Source organism: Notamacropus eugenii, chromosome 2 (genome assembly GCF_028372415.1).
Source record: "Notamacropus eugenii isolate mMacEug1 chromosome 2, mMacEug1.pri_v2, whole genome shotgun sequence".
Lineage (NCBI taxonomy): Eukaryota > Metazoa > Chordata > Mammalia > Diprotodontia > Macropodidae > Notamacropus > Notamacropus eugenii.
In genome coordinates, this window is record NC_092873.1 from 989421 (window position 1) to 1011810 (window position 22390).

A 22390-nucleotide genomic window follows, 5' to 3' on the forward strand; every position below is an offset into this window, starting at 1 on the left:
GAACCCTAAAAAGCACATTTTTACAAGACCACTCATATTCAATCTCATTACCTAACCTTATTTCCATTTTCCATTCATTTCTTTATTAAGGCAATATTGTACACTGAGCTCCCTATGCGTCCACATGACTCTCTTCAAGCAAATCTGATTTTCCTCTCATTGTAATTGCTTCCTCTTGTCTTCAGAATTTCATTCTTGAACCTCTCCCATCCCTCCTGAGAAAAATTCCCCTAAAAGATTTTACTCCAAGGGATCCTACTATCCTGTGATTCCTCTGAATTCTTTGAAATCTACTTTCGCTTAATCTAAGACAATTGTCAGACTAGGTCCAGTAATAATAAAATCACTTTTGTTTTTCCCTCTATTGACTGTCTCCCATATATTTCGTTTCCCCTATTCTTCTCCTGCTTTGGTTCCTAGATTTCATTATATGTGTAAACTTTCTTTTTGTGAAAAAAAGATTAAATTTTTAAAAATTAAAAATAAATTTGAATTTAAATATACAATGCATAAAATTATATATGAACATATTTAAATTCTATTTTCAGTGGAAATTCTATCCTACCTCACACTCGTCTCCCACCCAGTGAGAAATATTTTTTTAATTAATTTATTTATTTCACTTTTAACATTCATTTTCACAGAATTTTTGGGCTCCAAATTTTCTCCCCCCTTGTCCCCTCCCCCCACCCCAAAACACTGAGTATTCCAATTGCCCCCATCACCACTCCACTCTCTCCATCATTCCACTCTGCCCTTGTCTCCATCCTCTCCTCTGTCCTGTTGGGCCAAATAACTTTCTATACCCCTTTACCGGCATTTTTTATTTCCTAGCGGCAAGAACAGTACTTGACAGTTATTCCTAAAACTTTGAGTTCCAACTTCTTTTCCTCCCTCCCTCCCCACCCCCTCCCTTTGGAAGGCAAGCAATTCAATATAGGCCAAATCTGTGTAGTTTTGCAAATGACTTCCATAATAGTCATGTTGTATAAGACTAGCTATATTTCCCTCCATCCTATCCTGCTTCCAATTATTTCTGTTCTCTCTCTTGATCCTGTCCCTCCCTGTGAGTGTCGACCTCAAATTGTGCCCTCCTCCCCATGCCCTCCCTTCCATCGTCCTCCCACCCTGTTTATCCCCTTGTCCCCCACCTTCCTGTATTGTAAGATAGGTTTTCATACCAACATGAGTGTGCATTTTATTCCTTCCTTTAGTGGAATGTGATGAGAGTAAACTTCATGTTTTTCTCTCACCTCCCCTCTTTTTCCCCAAACTAAAAAAGTCTTTTGCTTGCCTCTTTTATGAGAGATAATTTGCCCCATTCCATTTCTCCCTTTACCCTCCATTATATTTCTCTCTCACTGCTTGATTTCATTTTTTTTAAGATATGATCCCATCCTATTCAATTCACTCTGTGCACTCTGTCTCTATGAGTGTGTGCGTGTGCATGTGTGTGTGTGTAATCCCACCAAATACCGAGAAACTGAATAGTTTCAAGAGTTACTAATATTGTCTTTCCATACAGGGATGTAAACAGTTCAACTTTTACAAGTCCCTTATGACTTCTCTTTGCTGTTTACCTTTCCATGCTTCTCTTCATTCTTCTGTTTGAAAGTCAAATTTTCTTTTCAGCTCTGGTCTTTTCATCAAGAATGCTTGAAAGTCCTCTATTTCATTGAAAGACCATTTTTTCCCCTGAAGTATTATACTCAGTTTTGTTGGGTAGGTGATTCCTGGTTTTAGTCCTAATTCCTTTGACTTCTGGAATATCCTATTCCATGCCCTTCGATCCCTTAATGTAGAAGCTGCTAGATGTTGTGTTATCCTGATTGTATTTCCACAGTACTTGAATTGTTTCTTTCTAGCTGCTTCCAATATTTTCTCCTTGACCTGGGAAGCCTGGAATTTGGCCACAATATTCCTAGGAGTTTCTCTTTTTGGATCTCTTTCATGCGGTGTTCTGTGGATTCCTTGAATATTTATTTTGCCCTCTGGTTCTAGAATCTCAGGGCAGTTTTCCTTGATAATTTCATGGAAGATGATGTCTAGGCTCTTCTTTTGATCATGGCTTTCAGGTAGTCCCATAATTTTTAAATTGTCTCTCCTGGATCTATTTTCCAGGTCAGTTGTTTTTCCAATGAGATATTTCACATTATCTTCCATTTTTTCATTCTTTTGGTTTTGTTTTGTGATTTCTTGGTTTCTCATAAAGTCATTAGCCTCCATCTGTTCCATTCTAATTTTTAAAGAGCTACTTACTTTAGTGAGCTTTTGAACCTCCTTTGCCATTTGGCTAATTCTGCTTTTGAAAGCATTCTTCTCCTCATTGGCTTTTTGAACCTCTTTTGCCAATTGCGTTAGCCTATTTTTCAGGGTGTTATTTTCTTCAGCATTTTTTTTGGGTCTCCTTTAGCAGGGAGCTGATCTGTTGTTCATACTTTGCTTGCAAGTCTTTTATTGCTCTTCCCAGTTTTTCCTCCACCTCTCTAACATAATTTTGAAAATTTTTTGAGCTCTTTATGGCCTTTTCCCAGAACTGATCCCATTGAGTGGGCTGGGATGTAGAAGCACTGACTTCCGTGTCTTCCCCTGATGGTGAGCACCGCTCTTCCTCATCAGAAGGGAGGGGAGGAGAAACCTGCTCACCAAGAAAGTAACCCTCTATAGTCTTGGTTATTTTTTTCCCTTTTCTGGGCATTTTCCCAGCCAGTGACTTGAGCTCTGAATATTCTCCTCACACCCACCTCGCCTCCGGATCCTCCCAGCCAGCACTTGGGGTCTGAGGCTCAAATGCTGCTCCCCAGCCTCAGGGCTTTGGGAGGGGGCAGGGCTGCTATTCAGTGTGAGATTATGTTCAGGTGCTCAGGTGGGGGCAGGGCCACCTCACAGGTTCAGTTACCTCAGGGGGTTTATGCGGAGACCTTCAACAATGGATCTGGGCTCCTGCCTGCTTGGGGAGCCCCAGTATGCTTCTGCCTCTGCTGTTGCCTCCCAAGGGCGCCTGAGTTATGGGGGCACCCCACTCCCCTCTCGACCCACCAAAGAGACCTTCTCACCCACCCCCGTCACCTGTGGGTGGAGGGACCCGCGTGGCCGCTGGAGATCCCATCCCTGAAGTCTGCTTGAATCTGTTCCTCTCGGTGCCGCGGTCAAGGCAGGGCTGGGCTCGACTCCGTGTCTGCAGCGCGACGGACCTTTTGCAAGAGGTTTGCAGATCCCTCTGGAACAGAAATCTTATCCTCTCCACTATTATGTGGCTTCTCCTGCTCCCGAATTTATTGGCGCCTCTTTACTACGGATATTTCATGGGCTGTGGGTTAGGAGCTAGCGTATTTGTGTGTTTCTACTCCGCCATCTTGACTCCGCCCCTTAATGAGTTAATTCTTGTCCAGTTCTAAATCTATGATGTTACAACGAACACACTCCTCATATAAACTCTTTTCACAAGATCAAATGGATTCAGATCCAGAAGAAGTTTTACAGATACTCTAGGTCAATATCTTATTCATCCATCTGGAAAAATTGTGACTCAAAGAAAAGGATTTAATCACTGATTTGGAAGGGATGTCAGAAGCCATCCGTTATATTCTACATATGTTTGGGAATACTTTGTAAAATATGCAGCAAATAATTAGATTCAATGGACATTTATTAAGCCATTACTCTGTATATGGCACTTCGAACAACTCTAGTACTATAAAGATATGAAGAAAATAATTACTGTTCTCAAGAAAATTTCTGTCTATATTGAAAACAAAATAAGTTCACATGTGTATTTATATTGTGGCTTGATGTTTACAAAGCTTTGCTCACGAAATTGCTGTGGAGGGCTGGGCAGCGCAGCGTGGCTCGGCTCAGGTGGCGGCAGGTGGCCCGCACACCCAGCCCCGCAGGGCGGAGCCAAGATGGCGGAGTAGAAAGACGCACATACACATAGCTCCAAACCCACAACCCACAGAACGGCTAGAGGGGAGTAACTGACGGCGAATTCTGCACCCAGAGGCCACGGAATATTGGAGCAAGGGAGATTTCTGTTCCAGAGAGACCTGCAAACCTCTCGCGGGGGGTCCTTCACGCTGTGGACTGGGCGCTGGGACTGAGAGCTGAATGCAGCCCTGCAGTGGCCGCGACACTGTGAGGAAAAGATCCGAGTGGGCTACAGAGATGGGATCTCCAGAGGTGGCACAAGCCCCCCCACCCACAGGTGACGAGGGTCGGTGAGAGAGTCTCTTTGGCGGGTCGAGAGGGGAGTGGAGTGTCCCCATGGTTCGGGTCCCCCCGGGAAATAGAAGCTGAGAGGCGGCTGCAGACAGGGGCTCCCCAAGCGGGCGGGAGCCTGGATCCATTGTGGAAGGTCTGTGCATAAAACCCCTGAGGGAACTGAGCCTGAGAGGCGGCCCTGCCCTGACCTGACCATCTGAACTTAATTCTCACACTGAATAGCAGCCCTGCCCCCGCCAAAAGCCCTAAGGCTGGAAGCAGCATTTGAATCTCAGTCCCCAAACGCTGGCTGGGAGGACCAGGAGGCGAGGTGGGTGTGAGGAGAATATTCAGAGGCCAAGCCACTGGCTGGGGAGAATGCCCAGAAAAGGGAAAAGAAATAAAACTATTGAAGGGTACTTTCTCAGAGAAAAGACACTTCCTCCCTTCCTTTCTGATGAGGAAGAACAATGCTTACCATCAGGCAAAGACACAGAAATCAAGGATTCTGTGCCCCAGCCCACCCAATGGGCTCAGGCCATGGAAGAGCTCAAAAAGAATTTTGAAAATCAAGTTAGAGAGGTGGAGGAAAAACTGGGAAGATAAATGAGAGATATGAAAGAGAAGCATGAAAAGCAGATCAGCTCCCTGCTAAAGGAGAACCAAAAAAATGTTGAAGAAATTAACACCTTGAAAACTAGCCTAACTCAACTGGCAAAAGAGGTTCAAAAAGACAATGAGGAGAAGAATGCTTTCAAAAGCAGAATTAGCCAAATGGAAAAGGAGATTCAAAAGCTCACTGAAGAAAATAGATCTTTCAAAACTGGAATGGTACAGATGGACGCTAAGGACTTTATGAGAAAGACAGATATCACAGAACATAGCGTGAAGATTCGAAAAATGGAAGATAATGTGAAATATCTTATTGGAAAAACAACTGACCTGGAAAATAGAATCAAGAGAGACAATGTAAAAATTCTGGGACTACCTGAAAACCATGATCAAAAGAAGAGCCTAGACATCATCTTCCATGAAATTATCAAGGAAAACTGCCCTGAGATTCTAGAACCAGAGGGCAAAATAAATATTCAAGGAATCCGCAGAACACCGCATGAAAGAGATCCAAAAGGAGAAACTCCTAGGAACATTGTGGCCAAATTCCAGAATTTCCAGGTGAAAGAGAAAATATTGGAAGCAGCTAGAAAGAAACAATTCAAGTATTGCGGAAATACAATCAGGATAACACAAGATCTAGCACCCTCTACATTAAGGGATCGAAGGGAATGGAATAGGATATTCCAGAAGTCAAAGGAACTAGGACTAAAACCAAGAATCACCTACCCAGCAAAACTGAGTGTAATACTTCAGGAGAAAAAATGGTCTTTCAATGAAATAGAGGATTTTCAAATTTTCTTGATGAAAAGACCAGAGCTGGAAAGAAAATTTGACTTTCTAACACAAGAATGAAGAGAACCATGAAAATGTGAACAGCAAAGAGAAGTCATAAGGGACTTACTAAAGTTGAACTGTTTACATTCCTACATGGAAAGACAATATTTGTAACTCTTGAAACATTTCAGTATCTGGGTACTGGGTGGGAGTACATACACACACATGCACACACACACACACATACATAGAGACAGAGTGCACAGAGTGAATTGAAGAGGATGGGATCATATACTAAAAAAAAAAAAGGAAATCAAGCAGTGAGAGAGAAATATTGGGAGGAGAAAGGGAGAAGTTATATGGGGCAAATTATCTCTCATAAAAGAGGCAAGCAAAAGACTTATTAGTGGAGGGATAAAGAGGGGAGGCAAGAGAAAAACATGAGGTCTACTCTCATCACATTCCACGAAAGGAAAGAATAAAATGCACACTCATTTTGATGGGACAACCTATCTCATAATACAGGAGAGTGGGGGACAGGGGCACAAGCAGGGTCGGGGGGAGGATGGAGGGGAGGGCATGGGGAGGAGAATGCAATCCAAGGCCGACACTCATGGGGAGGGAAAGGATCTTAAGAGAATAGAAGTAATGGGGGACAGGATAGGATGGAGGGAAATATAGTTAGTCCCATACAACACAACTAGTTTGGAAATCATTTGCAAAACTACACAGATTTGGCCTATATTGAATCGCTTGTCTTCCAAGGGGAAGGGGTGGAGAGGGAGGGATCTAAAGAAGTTGGAACTCAAAGTGTTAGGATCAAATGTAATGTTCTTACCACTGGGAAATAAAAAATACAGGTTAAGGGGTTAAGAAAGCTATCTGGCCCTACAGAACAAAAGAGAAGACGGAGACAAGGGCAGGGAGGGAGGATAGAGGAGAGAGTAGATTGGTCACAGGAGCAACTAGAATGCTTGGGTTTGGGGGGGGAGGGGATAAAAGGGGAGAAAATTTGTAACCCAAAATTTTGTGAAAATAAATGTTAAAAGTTAAATAAAAATATATAAAAATAAAAATAAATTTTTATTGAAAAAAAAAGAAATTGCTGTTGAATAGGGAATGAAGCATTGTGATCTTATTCTGAAGGAGAAACTGAGTCACAGAACAGAGAAATATTTACTGAGTCAAACAATGGGTAAGTGTCATGGACAGATATAAAACACAAGTCTCCTGGCTCTTACCATATGGTACCTTTATATTATCCCATGGAAAACCTTTATGTTCCAAATGGAAGTGACTAAGAATTTAATGATAACAGAAGCTGCAGCCTAACTGTGGGAAAAATACTGGACTAAGCATCAGGACACCTGAGTTTGATGCTGACTTTTCTGACTTTGTGACACTTGGAAAATCACTTCTTTCCCTTAACCCTAAGACACCTCATCTATAAGAACACCGGCCTCTCCCCATCACTCACTTTGCAGTTCTGTGCAAATCATTCAAAATGTAAGCATTTCAGTCTCTTCTCAATTAATGTCTGCACTTCCCACTTCAGTTGTTTTGAATTGCACATTTTAAAAAGACATATAGTATTTAACTAAAACTGAGGCTTGAATTCAATCCAAGGTCACATTTTAGGTCCCTTTCAGGATGAGAATTTAATGTCTATTTATTACAAAGAAAAGGAAAGTCCTAAGTTGTCCCCTTAGATTATCCCTCCAAGGGCAGGACACCCCTAAGAAGAGACGAAATAATTCACTAAAATCCACCATGAGGGTCCGGGCCAATATTCAAGCCAAAGTCTTTGGAATTTGTATCCTATCTCTATGCACTATTCCAGGCTATGTTTCCTGAAGGCTTTTCTCAAGGCCATTTTCACATCCTGGTTCCTTAAGCGGTAGATCAGAGGGTTGATCATTGGTGTGATCATAGTGTAGAAAACAGCAATGATCTTTCCCCCAGGGAGGACTTGGACTGAGGACACATGTACATAAAAATGCCTGTCCCATAGTACAGGACAACCACTGTCAGGTGGGAGGCACAGGTGGAAAATGCTTTGAGTCTTCCTGCTGCAGAGCGCATCCTGAGGACTGATAGGAGAATGGGAGCATAAGAGACGACAATGAGAAGGAATGGAATAAAGACAATCATGATGCTAAAGATAAACACTACCAGCTCTATGACAGAGGTGTCTGTGCAAGCTAACCTGAGTATTGAGGGCACTTCACAAAAGAAGTGGTTCAGTACATTAGGCCCACAGAAAGACAAACTCAAGTTGAGGACATTAATCACCATGGAACTCAGGAAGCTGCTAGTGCAGGAAATGATGACCATGTGAATGCAAGTGCGCTTGTTCATAATGACTGTGTAGTTCAATGGGGAACAAATAGCAACATATCTGTCATATGCCATGACTCCCAAGAGGACACATTTAATCATCGCAAAGGAGAGAGAGAGTAATACATCTGAATTGCACAGCCAATAAAGGAGATCGTCTTTTTCTTCCCCAACATATTAGAAAGCATTCGTGGGACACTGGTGCTGGTAAGACAGATGTCCAGGAAAGACAGGTTAGTTAGGAAAAAGTACATGGGGATTGAAGGTGGGGTTCGTTCTGGATTATTGTGATGATTATGAGATTGCCAAGCACTGTCATTAAGTAGAAGAATAAAAACATGATGAAAAGGATGAGTTGAGTCCTTGGTTGAGAAGAGAGACCCAAGAAAATGAATTCAGTCACAAAAGTTATATTTGTCTCTGTCATATTGGTTATTTGGACCAACTCAACATCTCCCAGAAGAAGAGGTAGCTTCCGTGCAAAGGATTAATCAAACCTACCAAGTCTGAAAAGGAAGCACCCTACACAGAGCATTGTAGAGAAATTGATTAAAAATAAGAACCCAAAGTGGACTTTTACTTTAGCAGTCTGCACAAGGAGTTTGAAGTTTGCAAAAAATTTTGAGGTTTTCCTTCCCATTTTAGGGTTGGGATACTGTTTTCCTGTCAAACTGTAATATTTAATCAAATCAATATTTAATCAAATATGCTTAACATTCAAAAAATACCACATCATAAGAAAGAAGATGTAAATGCCCCACAGAAATACTTCTTGTCCTTCCTTCAAGGTCCTTCTCAAGTTTCCGCCCTCTATGAAGCCTCCCAAAAGTGCATCTACCCACATACAGTTTCCCCTTCTCTAAATTATCAAATCATTTTTAATTTCTCATAGATTTAAAGTTAAATGAAACGGTGAACAATATAAAATGGTGTAAAAATAAAACAAGCTTATCTCCTCCCCCTAGATCAGAAGCTCTTTCAAGACAGGAAATCTGACCATTCTCTTGTATCTCTCTCAGCATCTGAGATTACACATCAATTGGTTAGTTTAATCAAAACTGAAGCTTAAGCCCAGTCCAGGGTCATACTAGTCCCTTTCAGGTTGAGAACTCAATGTCTCTTCATTAGGAAGGAAGGAATAGTCTCCAGGATTCTGGAATAAGCAGCAAACTTCCTGCAAATGACCAATGAAGTAGATTAGTAAATAGCTTCCAGTAATTCTTGTAAACACCAAGGAGTGCTTTGGAACTTGTGGACTGCCATAGAAAGGAACAGATAAATGAAGTTATGTGTAAGGTGAAAATATGTAAGTATTTGTGATCTCATTGCTGTGGGATCCTCCTTCATTGATGCATATCACCACTCCCATTCAATTTAATAAGTAAGAGAGAATTTCCTGAGACTCACAAAGGTTGACTTGTCCATGGTCCCAGAGCTGGTCAATGTCAGATATTAGGCTTCAGATCTTGGCCTCCCCAACTGCATTATTCATTATGTGACACATCATCTGTATCATCACCACCAGAAACAACATAAACAACAAAAATAAAAGCAGATGACATCAATAGAGGGCTTTCATGGTGCTAAAGGTTTCTGTATACATTAATTAACTCACCTTACACAAAAACAGAGTGAAAAGAATATTGAAGTTACTGTTATTGTTATCCCCATTTAATAGATGAGAAAACAGAGTCAGAAAAATGAAACCATCTGCCAACACTCACACAATTAATGTGCAGCATATACAGCTTTAGAGGAAAGTCTAAGAGAAACAGTTTGCCGAATTTAATATATTATATATGTAGACGCATTTTTTGTTTACAGGTTTTTAAAGTAAAATTAGTCAAAAAAAAGGTTTTTTTCTTAAATAAGTGAAAATAAGCATTTGATGAACACAATGAACAGGGCACTGGAATTAGAGTCAGGAATACTTTAGCTCAAATTCTTCCTTAGTCATTTACCAGCTGTGTGACCTTGGACGAATAATTTAATGTGCCATAGCCTCAGGTATCTCATCTGAAAGTGGAGTTAATAATAGCACCTACCTAATAGGATGATTGTGAAGAACAAATAAAATAATATGTGAAGTATTTGGCATACTATATAAATGAGAGTACTATTGTTATTAGTATTAATCATCCTATGCATTTAAACACATGTCATTTACTAATTCTAGAAAAATTCAAGGCCTTACAGGCTTAGTTGTCATGTTTCCCATCTGTCAACAGAAGAGAAGCAGGAATTTATGAAAGTTAGTACAAAGAAGTGGAAGGGTGAAAGCAAAAGCTCTGAGAAATGATTGCTGCTGGTCTAAGAGGTGTGGCCTTCTAGGTCCTAGGTCCTTTTGACTAAGTCCAAGTTTTCCAGAACAAATCCTTTCATTAAGGGGATTTCTTTGGTGGTTTGGATTCAGTCAAATGGCCACGTTTGTTAACCTAGAGGGTCACATTTGGCCTCAAGGACACAGGTTGGTCTAATGGCAGCCTGAAAAGAGCAGATATAATATAGAAGCAAATATCAAATAGAGGCAACTTCCTCTTTCCATCCCCTTTTCCTTCTTTTTTGTCTCACATCTCTCCCTCCATACTTTCCTTTTTTAATTTTCTACCTTCTTCCCTTCCTCCTTTGTTCCCCTCCTTTCCTTACACTTATTCACCACTTAGATATTTTATGTCATAATTTTGTAGAAATGTCAGTAATGTGGATAATAACTATTCCCCACTAAAGTCATCCTCTGAAACTTGATCTTGGTGAAAAGGATGCCCTGGCATGTTGAAAGTTATGCCTGTAGAGCACAAGTAATAGTAGATCTTTCCAAGCAGCAAAGGCTTGGTCATAGACTGACGATAACTCACAGAGTTCTAAACTGTGATCAAGGAGGAAGATAGATAGAGAAATGGATGGACAGATGAATGGGCAGAAAGATAGACAGACAGATAAATAGATAGACAGAGAGGGAGATAGTGAGATGGATAGTGAGATAGATGGATATATAAATAAATGCACAAAGATATATAGATAGATATACATAGAAATGCTAACGTAGCAAGACACACATTTGTGAAAAACAAACAGCCCTCACATACTATTGAATAATGTGTCATGTGAGGTATGCAGAAAAGTATAGATAAAGTCATCCCACATGATAAGGCAAGTTTAGAACTCTTTGAGGGCTACTAAATGCCTCAAGGATAAAATAAGACGTCCTCAACTGAGACTTCAAGACCCTTTGCCTTCTCCCTACAACTTACCTTCTCATACTCAGTGCACATTCCTTATCTTTGTCCACTATAAATTTCAGTCAAATTAGAAATGCTAACTCATCCTTAATCTTTGCCCATCTCCCTCCTTCCTCTGTGCGTTTGTACAACCTGTTCCTGGTGGCTGAATTACATTTTCTCTTCATCTCCAACTTCAAAATTTTTTTTCTAAGACTAATTCTTATTTGTTATATTATTTGGTCTAGACCTCTTCTTTGTCCTCATCCCATCCCACCTTATACCAAACAATTTTTCCCTAAGCTCTCTGAGGGCAAAGAAAGATGCATATAAATAGAATAGTGTGAAGGGATGCTTAGCTTCCTTTTCTAGCTTTTGTTTTTCTGCTGGGACCTAACACAGTATCTTGTACAAACTAAGGGTATTCTTAAATGTTTGCTATTCTAAATGGAGGCACTAAATTTAATCTAATATAACTAATAAGTAAGAATATAAGGAAAGGAGGACTTGAAGCCAGTTCAGAACAAAAGGACAAATCACCTCCAAATGCTCCCTGTTTGCTTGATTTATGCAGATGGCTCAGAAATCAAAGTGTTAAACACAGATTAATGGAAATAATATGGGATTTATAGTTCTAGATCTTGGGCTCAAGTCTCAAATCTTTAATTAACTGGTGTGAAAGTTCAGAACAGTCACTCTCTGGTGCTCAGTTAACTCTTCCTTAAAATAACAGGGTGAAATTAGATAATCTCTAAAATTTTCTCTGACTCAAAATCAATAGTAATAGATACTCAGGTAGTCAGAAGCATTCTCTTATGATACAAGAAGTTCAAATATAGAATGGATTACAGCTGTAAAAGATGGGAGCACAAACTTAGTTTGCTTTGGAATACACTTTTCTGCTAACTTCAACAATAACTTCTGGTACTAACCTCCAACATCAAATGTAGAAGTTTAATGCCTTTCGCTTCTATCAGTCCCTAAAATACTTCAAGATAGATATTAGATACAATGTTTCCCTCTTAGGTTTCTCCATAGCAAAAATCCCTAATTCTTTCATCAGTTCTTACCTGGTGCAGTTTGTAGTCATCTCACCCACCTGGTTGATTTCCTCGTGATAGCTTGGGGATTCTTCAACGTTTTTTGCTGCCGTAGTCTCCTTTGACAGTCTAATGAGGTGAATGAGTCCTGTCTCAAAAAAATGGTAAAATAAATAAGATTGCAAAAGAAATCAATTATACCTAAAGAGTTATTAAATATCTTTCTTTAAAAATGAATAGAGCCCTTAATCTCTAATCATGGGTCCTCATGGAACTCAGGTTATGAACGCTTGCTCTAGTTGATCAGAATTTCTCCTGATATATGACCCAAGAATGCAGCTTTGCAAAGAATTTAGAAAGCATGGGAACGTATAAGGGTGTCATTAGGGTTGGCTTTTACCAGGATAGAGTAGCCAGCTGCTTTTATTTTAAAATGTTGTAGAAATTTTAAAAGTCATCCTACTAAATATCCTAAAGCTTTCCATTCCACTAGTCCATTGGCGTTGCCTAGAAATTCCATTAGCATTCTCTTCATTCTTTTAGGACAAATAATTTCTCTTACTTCAATTGCAAATGTGCCAAGTAGGTGGATCAATGTCATAGTTTTAAAATTGTCAGAGACGTTGGAGAGAACCTGATCCAGTGTCTTTGTTTTACTGATCAGAAGATCAAGAAGGGGAATCCAAATGATCAGTCGCACAAATAATAAGAAAGAATGATCTGGACAAAAAACCCCAACTTCAAATTCAAGCCTTTTACCATTAGTGCTTCCCCTCTCATATGATATTGTTTCATTCTTTGGTACCATTTTTAATATAGATTTGCCAATTGCCTACCAAGGCATAAGTAAGGTTTAAGTGAGGTACTGAGGATAAAAAATAAGGTACAACTTTACCCTTATGGAGGTGACATTCTAATAATGTATGTACATAGACAGAAGGGGACACAACTTTCATACAGATATATTTATATTAAAAGAGCTCAAAAAAGAACAGTCAAATTGCTCTGAATTTGATGGATACCTGAAAGAAATGTGCCTACACCTGAGATTAGATCAGGAATTGTTAACCAGAGGACCTGGGAATTTTTATTTTAATTTTGATCAGCGTATTTCAAGATAATTCGTTTCATTTGTACCATTTATGTTTTTTTATAAACACTATTCTTGAAAAGTTTCGTTGAGCTCTTCAGATTGCCAAAGGGACCTGTGACACACGCATAATAAAAATATTAAGAAACTCAGACCTATCAGAAAGATTCCAGTACATTGAAGAAATCCTTCAAAAAGGATTTGCATAAACACTTAAGTGAGAAATACAGGTTGAAAAGGTGATGTAGAGTAAAGTGTTATCAGTTTGCTCCAATGGGAACAACCTCACCTGAAAAATACATGGATAGCGCAATGAATTCAAGTAAATTTTTTCTATCATTTTCATTAATATTAATAAGGTTTAGTTGAGGGTAAAAAGAGATAACTTTAGACTCTGGGTTTAGAACACTGGCATATCCTGAAAGAGAACACTTCCTTTAATCCTAACCCTAAGTCTATGATTTTTAACTGAGGCCAGGAAAGGGAAACATCATAAATCAAATACATAAAAAACACAAAGTCATCAAAATCTCCTTTTGTCCAAAGAAAATGCATGGCTGTATCAATGGCATCCAAAGAAACACGCCATTTAGTGAAAGATGGAAAATAATCAAAGCAGCCTTAAAAAACTAAAAAAAATAACCTAGTATAATTTAAATGAATTTAATTGGGTCAAATTTTCACTTTTTGAAAATATTTGTTTTGGTGTTGGAGGTGAACAGTCAAAAGATAATAACTGCAAAAGAGATTAGGGCTTCACCCGTTCATTCTGGAAGCAACGGCAAGAAGAAGCCCATCTCGTGTAAAATGGACAAAATAGCAACATGAAATTTTCATGTAGGAAATATGCGTGTAAGTATGAGTGTTTGTGAGTGTGAGTGTGTGTGTTCCACAAAATACCCAATAGTAAGATGGATGGACTTATTGTCTCTCCAAAATTATATTCTAACTTGAGGGTTTTATTTATTATTTTTGAAGAAGAAGGTGTAGGCATGTGACCAGAACAGTTAAATCCCTTAGCAAGCCAAGGTTCGTCACTTTATGAGCCAACTCCTTCTGAATGCTGAGATTCTTGAGGGATATTGTCCCAGGTCTACAATTAATCTCTAATGACTTCTGAGGTGTGAATGTGAGGATTCCCTTCCTCCTTTTCTTTTTTCCTTTACATTTAATATTATTTCATGACATTGACTTACTAATTTCCTACAACTGTGACTGATCTAATTTAGCCCAAACTATTAGGCCCATAATGATTTTCAGAATCTGTTACCGGCTTGTGTCAATATGAGTGGTCTCATTGTGAAAGCGTTAAGCTGGTATACCCACTACTCATTCATCAAATATTTATTAATACCTAGTATATGTAAGGCATTGTGATAGACACCGGAACACAAAGCAACGTATTGAACAATCTTTTTCCACAAGAAGAAATTTACAATGAAAGGAAAGACAGAAATATATTATATCCATGTAATATGCTATTATCATCACCATTTTTTCAACTGAGAAAACTGGAGCAAATAGATGCCCAGGGTCACACAGCTAATATAAGTCTGAGATTTGAACTCAGGTTTTGCTGACTTCTGGACCAGTGTTTCATCTACTTAGAAACTGAAATATTGAATGAGAAGGGGTAAGGAGAGGAAAGAAGGAAGAAAGGAATAGTCAGACAGACAGAGACACATAGAGACAGAGTCAAACAGACACACAGACACAGACACAGAGAGAGGGAAAGCCAGAGAGACAGACACATAGACACAGAGACAGAATGAGAGTGAGGGAACGGATAACAGAGAGAGGTAGAAAGACAGACAGATTAATGGAGCAAGATAGAACAAGAGGAAGAGAGACAAAGACAGACAGAGGTAGGGACAACAACAGAGACCTAAAAATAGGAGCAGATCTAAATATAACATAGACAAAGATACGACCAGATATATAAACTCAGATCTTCTTGGGATGGAGGAGATCTAGGATCTCAAAGGTTTTGCCAAAGCCCTGCTCGCTATTAGAAGCCTGCTTTCCCTGTCACACATGGTGGCATTATAAACTGTCACCAAGCACCAGGTTGCTATATCAGAGCAGAAAGAGTTTTGGATTAGAGTCAGAGAACCTGAATTCAATCCTGTATCTTTTACTTTCTATGCGGTTTTAGGCAGGTCACTTGACCTCTCTGTAAGTCAGTTTCCTCATCTGTGAAATTAGAGAGCTTAGATGACCTAGATCATACTGTTCTAAACATGTGATTCTATAATCTAGTATAATGACTATATTTCCCCATGTCTTCTTCCGCTCAGTATTCCTAGTTTATGAAATATGGGCTTCACCACACATTATTTGACTAGCAGGAGCAGAGAATCTCTTTGTTGTTGTCATTGTAGTTTCTGACCTAAAAATTGGTTCATGCATGAAGCCAACTCATGTGCTCTCTCTCTTTCTATCTCTTATATATGTTTTGTATGTATATGTACACATACATGCATATTTATGTATGTCTATGTCCTTATGCATATACACGTTTTAATACATCTATAAGTGTGTATACATATGCGCATATATGTATGTGTATACACACAATCTTACTTTCAGAACTCTTTTAAATGATCCCAAAGGAAATCAGAACTCTAGCACTTAACTGGCACTGTGCGATTCCCTTTTTCTTACAAATGGACCTTCTTGTTACTTCTCATGTTTCAAACTGAATTTCTCATCTCTGAACCTTTGAACGGGCTGTTCCCAGTTCTTAGACTGGACCTCTTAAGTCTTGGAAAATCTTGCTTATTTCTTTCAAAACTTTGCTGAGCCTTGTATGTGAAGTGTTTCTTAATGCCATGGTCACTTTGCCCCCTTCCAAAAAAAGGTTTCTCCCTCATTTTTATCTTTTGTATATTTATGTATGTATATAGGTATGTATGCATATATGTATGTAAAATTTCTATACATATCGTTCTCCCTTTCCATGGAATATAAGCTCCTTGACAGCAGCAACATTGGCTTTGGCATCTTTATAGCCCCAATACATAACACATTATTTGACAAGTAATACATATTAAATATATCATTTTTTAGTGCATGTCTCTCAAAACATATTTAGTGAAATGTTATATCACAGAAATAATTTCTTAAATATTATTTTTCCTGGAGATAATTTAATTGAAGTGATAAGTATTGCAAAATGATAAGGAATAGTTAGAACCAAAAGTAGTAGCATTGCTCAAAGGCAAACAAAAACTTATGTTTATTCATAACAACAGACTCCAACGGGAAAAATCTCAGTGAATGACCTTCATTATGCTGAGTTCAAGGGCAGCACAAAGTAGGGTGGCTTCAGATATGAAAGAGTAAAACAATATTCATACTCTTCTCAAAGGCCCAGAGTCTATTAGAGCTCATACTTATAGACAGTCTTGGACAAGGACCCAACATGTCACTAATGGAAGACTGCTCTATTTCCCATGCGGAAGATTGTACTTTAGTCAAACTAGATAAATGAGAATATCTTTAAATTGTATAACAATAAGTGAGGAATGATGGTAAGGGGCAAATGGAACTTAACTCTCTGTCATCCAGTAAGAATTAGTGTCCAAATCTATTAGCTTTAATGAACATGTATCCTGGGAGCAAATTGAAGGTAACTGGCTAGCAATCAAACTAGTTTTCATCAGCATGCAGAGATAGAATTAATACACGTTTTTTAGTCTTCCTTGAATGCAAGTGTTGTCTCCACTGATATACAGATATTTAATATTTCAGACAGTATCTAGGAAGCACTCTCTATTGTCAGGCATGCTTGAAATACTCTAAGGCCTTGGGTCATTTTGTTCAAAAAAGAAGTAGGTTAAGACAGAGATCGAGCTATGCTCATCTTTTAGGACAGAGTAGTTTTAAGGAAACTCAAAGTTATATGACAATTCAATCCCCCTCATGTCTTCCAACTCCAATTTATTTACCTAGATGCCAAGGTTTTATAGGTGTAGTCCTGACCATGTTACTCCTTTTCTCAATAAATTCAATTATTTTCCTATTACTTTCAGGTACAAAAACTCCAGCTGGAAAAAAATTTCAATTATTAAGCATATTTTTTCCTTCTTCCTTCCTCCCACTGGAAAAAATGCGAAACACTTTTTTATTTTTCACTTTTTAATTTATCTAATAAAACAAGCATTTTCGTATCATAGTAGAAAAATAGATTGCACATAAAACTACAAATATAATATACAACTTCCTATTCCTTTAAAATATATAATAATCATTTAAATTTATTTTTCCTCCCCCCACAGATGGCTATCATTAGACCAACAATATATATGTGCATATGTAAAATCAATTTGTATATATTTCTACTTATCAGTTCGTTTTCCAGAGGCAAATACTGTCTTGCTTCATACATGATTTGTATTTGATTTCAGCATTTATCATAGTCAATACTTTTTACCAACAAGCATAATTAGGGGGAAGAGCCAAAATGACAGAGTAGAAGAAGAGACTTATTAGAGCTCTCCCCTCCCAGTCCAGCCAAATACCTGTAAAGCATTATCTTTAAAAAATGACTCTGAACAAATTTTGGAGCTGCAGAGCCCACAGAATGATGTAATGAAGCAAATCTCCAACCCAAGACAGCTTGGAAGGTGGATGGGTAACATCTATCATACTGCCAGGTGAAGAGAACTGTCAAGCATGGCCCTCCCAGCACAGAAGAGAACTGAGCAGGCCTTGGGGAACTGAATCTGTGGCACTTGTGGCAGTTCACAACCCCTAAACATCAAGGAAAAATTGGAAGATCAGTAGAAAAAACCTGTGGGACCTGCATAAGAGAGTAGAGTAGTATGGCCCCAGCCCCAGGGTAGCAGAGGTGGTGGAGGAGCCTGTGGCAGCCACAGCAATGGAAGAGACAGCAGCTGTTTCTGGAGGTTTAGGTACACAGATTGTGTGAGGCTTGAGTGTCTGCAAGTAGACCCACCACCCCTACTGGAAGCAGAGAACTTCCTTGACAAAGAACTCAAAAGGCAAGTAAATGGCTGCGAAAATGAGCAAAAACCAGAAGCAGAATCAGACTATAGAATCTTACTTTGGAGACAACGGAGACCAAAATATACAAATGGAAGAAGACAACAAAGTCAAAATTACTGCATCCAAAGTCTCCAAGAAAAATATGAATTGACTTAAGGCTATGGAAGAGCTCAGAAAAGATTTTGAAAATCAAGTATTAGAAACAGAACAAAAATTGGGAAGAGAAATGAGAGCGATTCAAGAAAAATCATGAAAAACAGGTCAACTGCTTACTAAAGGAGACCTAAAAAATCCTAAGGAAAATAACAGCTTAAGAATAAACTACCCCAAACGACCAAGGTGATCCAAGAAGCCAATGAGGAGAAGTATGCCTAAAGAAGCAGAATTGGCCAGATGGAAAAGGAGGTTCAAAACCAAAGGAATGAAAAAAATAGCAGGCAATGCGAAATGCCTCATTGGAAAAACAACTGATCTGGAAAATAGATCCAGGAGGGGTAATTTAAAAATTATTGGACTACTTTAAAGCCATTATCAGAAAAAGAGCTTAGACATTATCTTTCAGGAAATTATTAAGGAAAACTGCCCTGATATTCTAGAACCAGAGGGTAAAATAGATATTGAAAGTATCCACTGAGTGAGTGCCTCATAAAAGAGACAACAAAAAGAAAAGTTCCAGGAATATTGTAGTCAAATTCCAGAGCTCCCTGGTGAAGGAGAAAATATTGAAAGCAACCAGAAGGAAACAATTTGGGTATTGTGAAAGCACAATCAAGATAACACAAGATCTAGCAGCTTCTACATTAAGGGATTTGAGGACTGGGAATATTATATTCCAGAGGTCCAAGTAGCTAGGATTAAAATCACTTACCAAACAAAACTTCAGGGAGAAAATGATCATTCAGTGAAATAGAGTCCTTTCAATCATTCTTGATGAAAAGACCAGAGTTGAATAGGAAATTTGACCTTCAAACATAAGAATCAAAAGAAGCATGAAAAGGTAAACAGAAAAGACAAATCATAAGGGACTTACTAATATGGAAGTGTTTGCATTTCTATATGGAAAGATAATGTTTGTAACACCTGAGACTTTTCTCCGTATTAGGGCAGCGGGATACATATTGACAGAGGGCACAAGATAAGTTGAATATGTATGATGATATCCAAAAAAAATAAGATAAAATTAAGGGGTGAAGGAGGAATTTACTGGGAGGAGAAAAGGAAGAATAGAATGGGGTAAATTTTATCTCACATAAAGGAGTCAAGAAAAAACTTTTCCAATGGAGGGGAAGAGGGGGCAGGTGAGAGGAAAAGAATGAACCTTATTCTCATCGTATTTGGCTTAAGTATGGAATTGGTATCAAAACCTATCTCACATTTTAAGAAAGCAGGGGGCAAGGAGATAAGTCAAGGATGCGGAGATGATAGAAGGGAGGGCAAATGTCAATAGTGGGTAATTAGAAGTAAACACTTTTGAGGAGGGGCAGGGTCAAAAAAGAGAACTGAATAAACGGGGTGCATGATGGGATGAAGGGAAATATAAGTAATCTTTCACATCATGACTGTTATGGAAGTGCTTTGCATGACTACACATGCACAACCTATCATTAATTGCTTGCCTTCTCAGTGGGAATGGCTTGGGAAATAGGAAGGGGGAGAAGTTGGAACTCAAAGTTTTAAAAACAAATGCTAAAAATTGTTTTTATATGCAACTTGGAAATACATACAACAATGGGGTATAGAAATCTATCTTTCCATACAAGAAAATAGAGTGGAAGGGGATGAGAGAAAAGAGATATATGTTGGAAGTGCGGGCGCATTGGGGAAGGAGTAATTAGAATTTGTGATCTCTTGGAGTGGGCAGATGGAAGAGTTGCAAAGAACGTTTGGAACTCAAAATCCTGTAGAAGTAAACGCTGGAAACTAAAAATTAATTAATTAATAAAAACAAGAATAAGCGTAATGAAGTATTGTGGAACACAGTCAAGGTTGCTCAAGATTTAGCAGCTTCTACATGGAAGGACTGGAGGCATTAGAATATGATCTTCTGGAGAGCAAAGATCTAGTATTACAATCAAGAATTACCTCTCAAGCAAAAATGAGTATAATCTTTTGGGAGAAAAAATAGACATTCAGTGAAATAGAGGACTTTCAAGCATTCCCTATGAGAAGGCCAGGGCTGAATGGAAAATTTTGCTTTCAAATCCAAAATGCAAAGGAAGCATGAAAAAGAACTAAAGAATAAAGAACTAAATAGAGCTGAACTGTTTTCATTTCTACATGAGATACTTGTGAAAAATAATTTTCTTATTAGTAGGGCTGTTAGAAGGAATATATAGTGACAGTGCACAGGCATCAGTTAAATAGGATGACATGATATCTAAAAATAAAATTAATAGATGAGAAAGAGGAATTCACTGAAGAGGCAACACTGGAGGGGTATTTGGAGGTGGTGGCGGGGAATGAATGACCCTTACTCTCACTGGAATTAGAGAGTATAAGAGAAAGTGGTGGATTGCTGATAGAAGGGAGGGCAGGCTTGAGGAGTGGGTAGTCAGAAGTGAAACACCTTTGAGTAGGGCAAGGTGAAAGGAAAAAGAGAATAGAATAAGCAGGAGGGAAATAGCATGATGGGAAATAGAGTCTGCAATAATAACTGAAAAAAATTACAGCAAGTTTCTCTGATAAAACCCTCCCAATCTTCTTTTATTGAATATGAAGAATATTCCATTTTTTTAAGGAATTCGTGCCCACAGAACTATATGTAATGATCACGTTAATTAAATTCATCCATTACTGGTTGCTTTATGTTCACTGACACCCAAGGTATTGATGTTTAATCTTTCCATCTGTCATTTTACCACATCCAGCTTACCTTGATTCATAAATCTTAAATTCCAGGTTCCTATGAAATACTGATCTTTCCTGTAATCACCAAAGACATTGGCAGCTGAGTTGACTTTCAGGCTTGGCCTAGTCACCTCACTATTTCTGGAGCTACTGTTAGTTGCTGTTGTCATTGTTACTGTTAGTTGTCATCCATTCTTTCTCAGTAACATATTGGACACCTTCTGATATGAGGGGCTCATCTCCCAATGTCATCTCTGTTATCATTTTAGAACTTTTCATGCGGTTTTCTTGAGAAAGATATTATAGTGCATCACCAGTTCCTTCACCAGTGGATCACCTTTTGTCAGAACTTTCCACTATGACCTGTTCATGTTGGGCAACCCTGTATGGAATAGCTAATAGTTTCTATTGAGCTACACAAGCCCCTCTGCCGCAAGACAGGAATCCAGGAGAAGAAGACAGCACTTGTTTCATTAATTTATTTTGTTATTTCACCTTTAATAATACCCTTCTTGAAGTCAGGGTAGAGGGTCTGGAAACAGAAAGACCAGAGTTTGAATTTGGTCTCAGACACTTATTAGTTTTGTGACTTTAGGCAAGTTATCAACTTCTGTATACTTGTATTGTCATCTTGTAAATCATGATAATAATAACATCTACATTCCAGGAATCTTATGAAAATAAAATGAGTTAAAACACTTGCCACACTTCAAAGTGCTATATAAACCCTGATTGCTATTACTATCAGAATACAAACTTTTTCAGAGGAGTTGATTTGATTTTGTCATGGTATCCCCCACTGGTTAGCATAGTCCCAAATGTTTAGTAAGTGCACATGGAATGTTTGTTAATTGATTGATTAATTTCCATTACCAATGAGTAATGGAAGTGACAAATAGTTATTAATGCTAACTAATAAAGATATCTCTGAATATAAAAGTACGGTTACTTATAAGATATATGTATGAAGTAGGAATTTTCTTCTTCTTCTTATTTTTTGTAAATGTAATACTCCCTGTGTGCTCACTCTCCCAACTCAAACTACCCACTGAAAGGTATGATTCACATAGAAGAAAATACTATCTATCTGTAAGGTCTCTAGGAATAGCACTGAAAATGTGGGACTTATAATACTATTGTTCACTAATCTCTATACAATCCCCCCTCCTCAAAACAACCAGTTTTTTCTAAATGAGAATGTACACACACACACACACACACACACACACACACACACACACACACACACACATACAGAC

General features: G+C 38.5%; 1 pseudogene; it reads right to left on the minus strand.

Moving 5' to 3' along the window:
* Nucleotides 1–7420: 7420 nt before the first annotated feature.
* LOC140522021 (olfactory receptor 5A2-like) lies at nt 7421–8353 on the minus strand (annotated as a pseudogene).
* Nucleotides 8354–22390: the final 14037 nt, after the last annotated feature.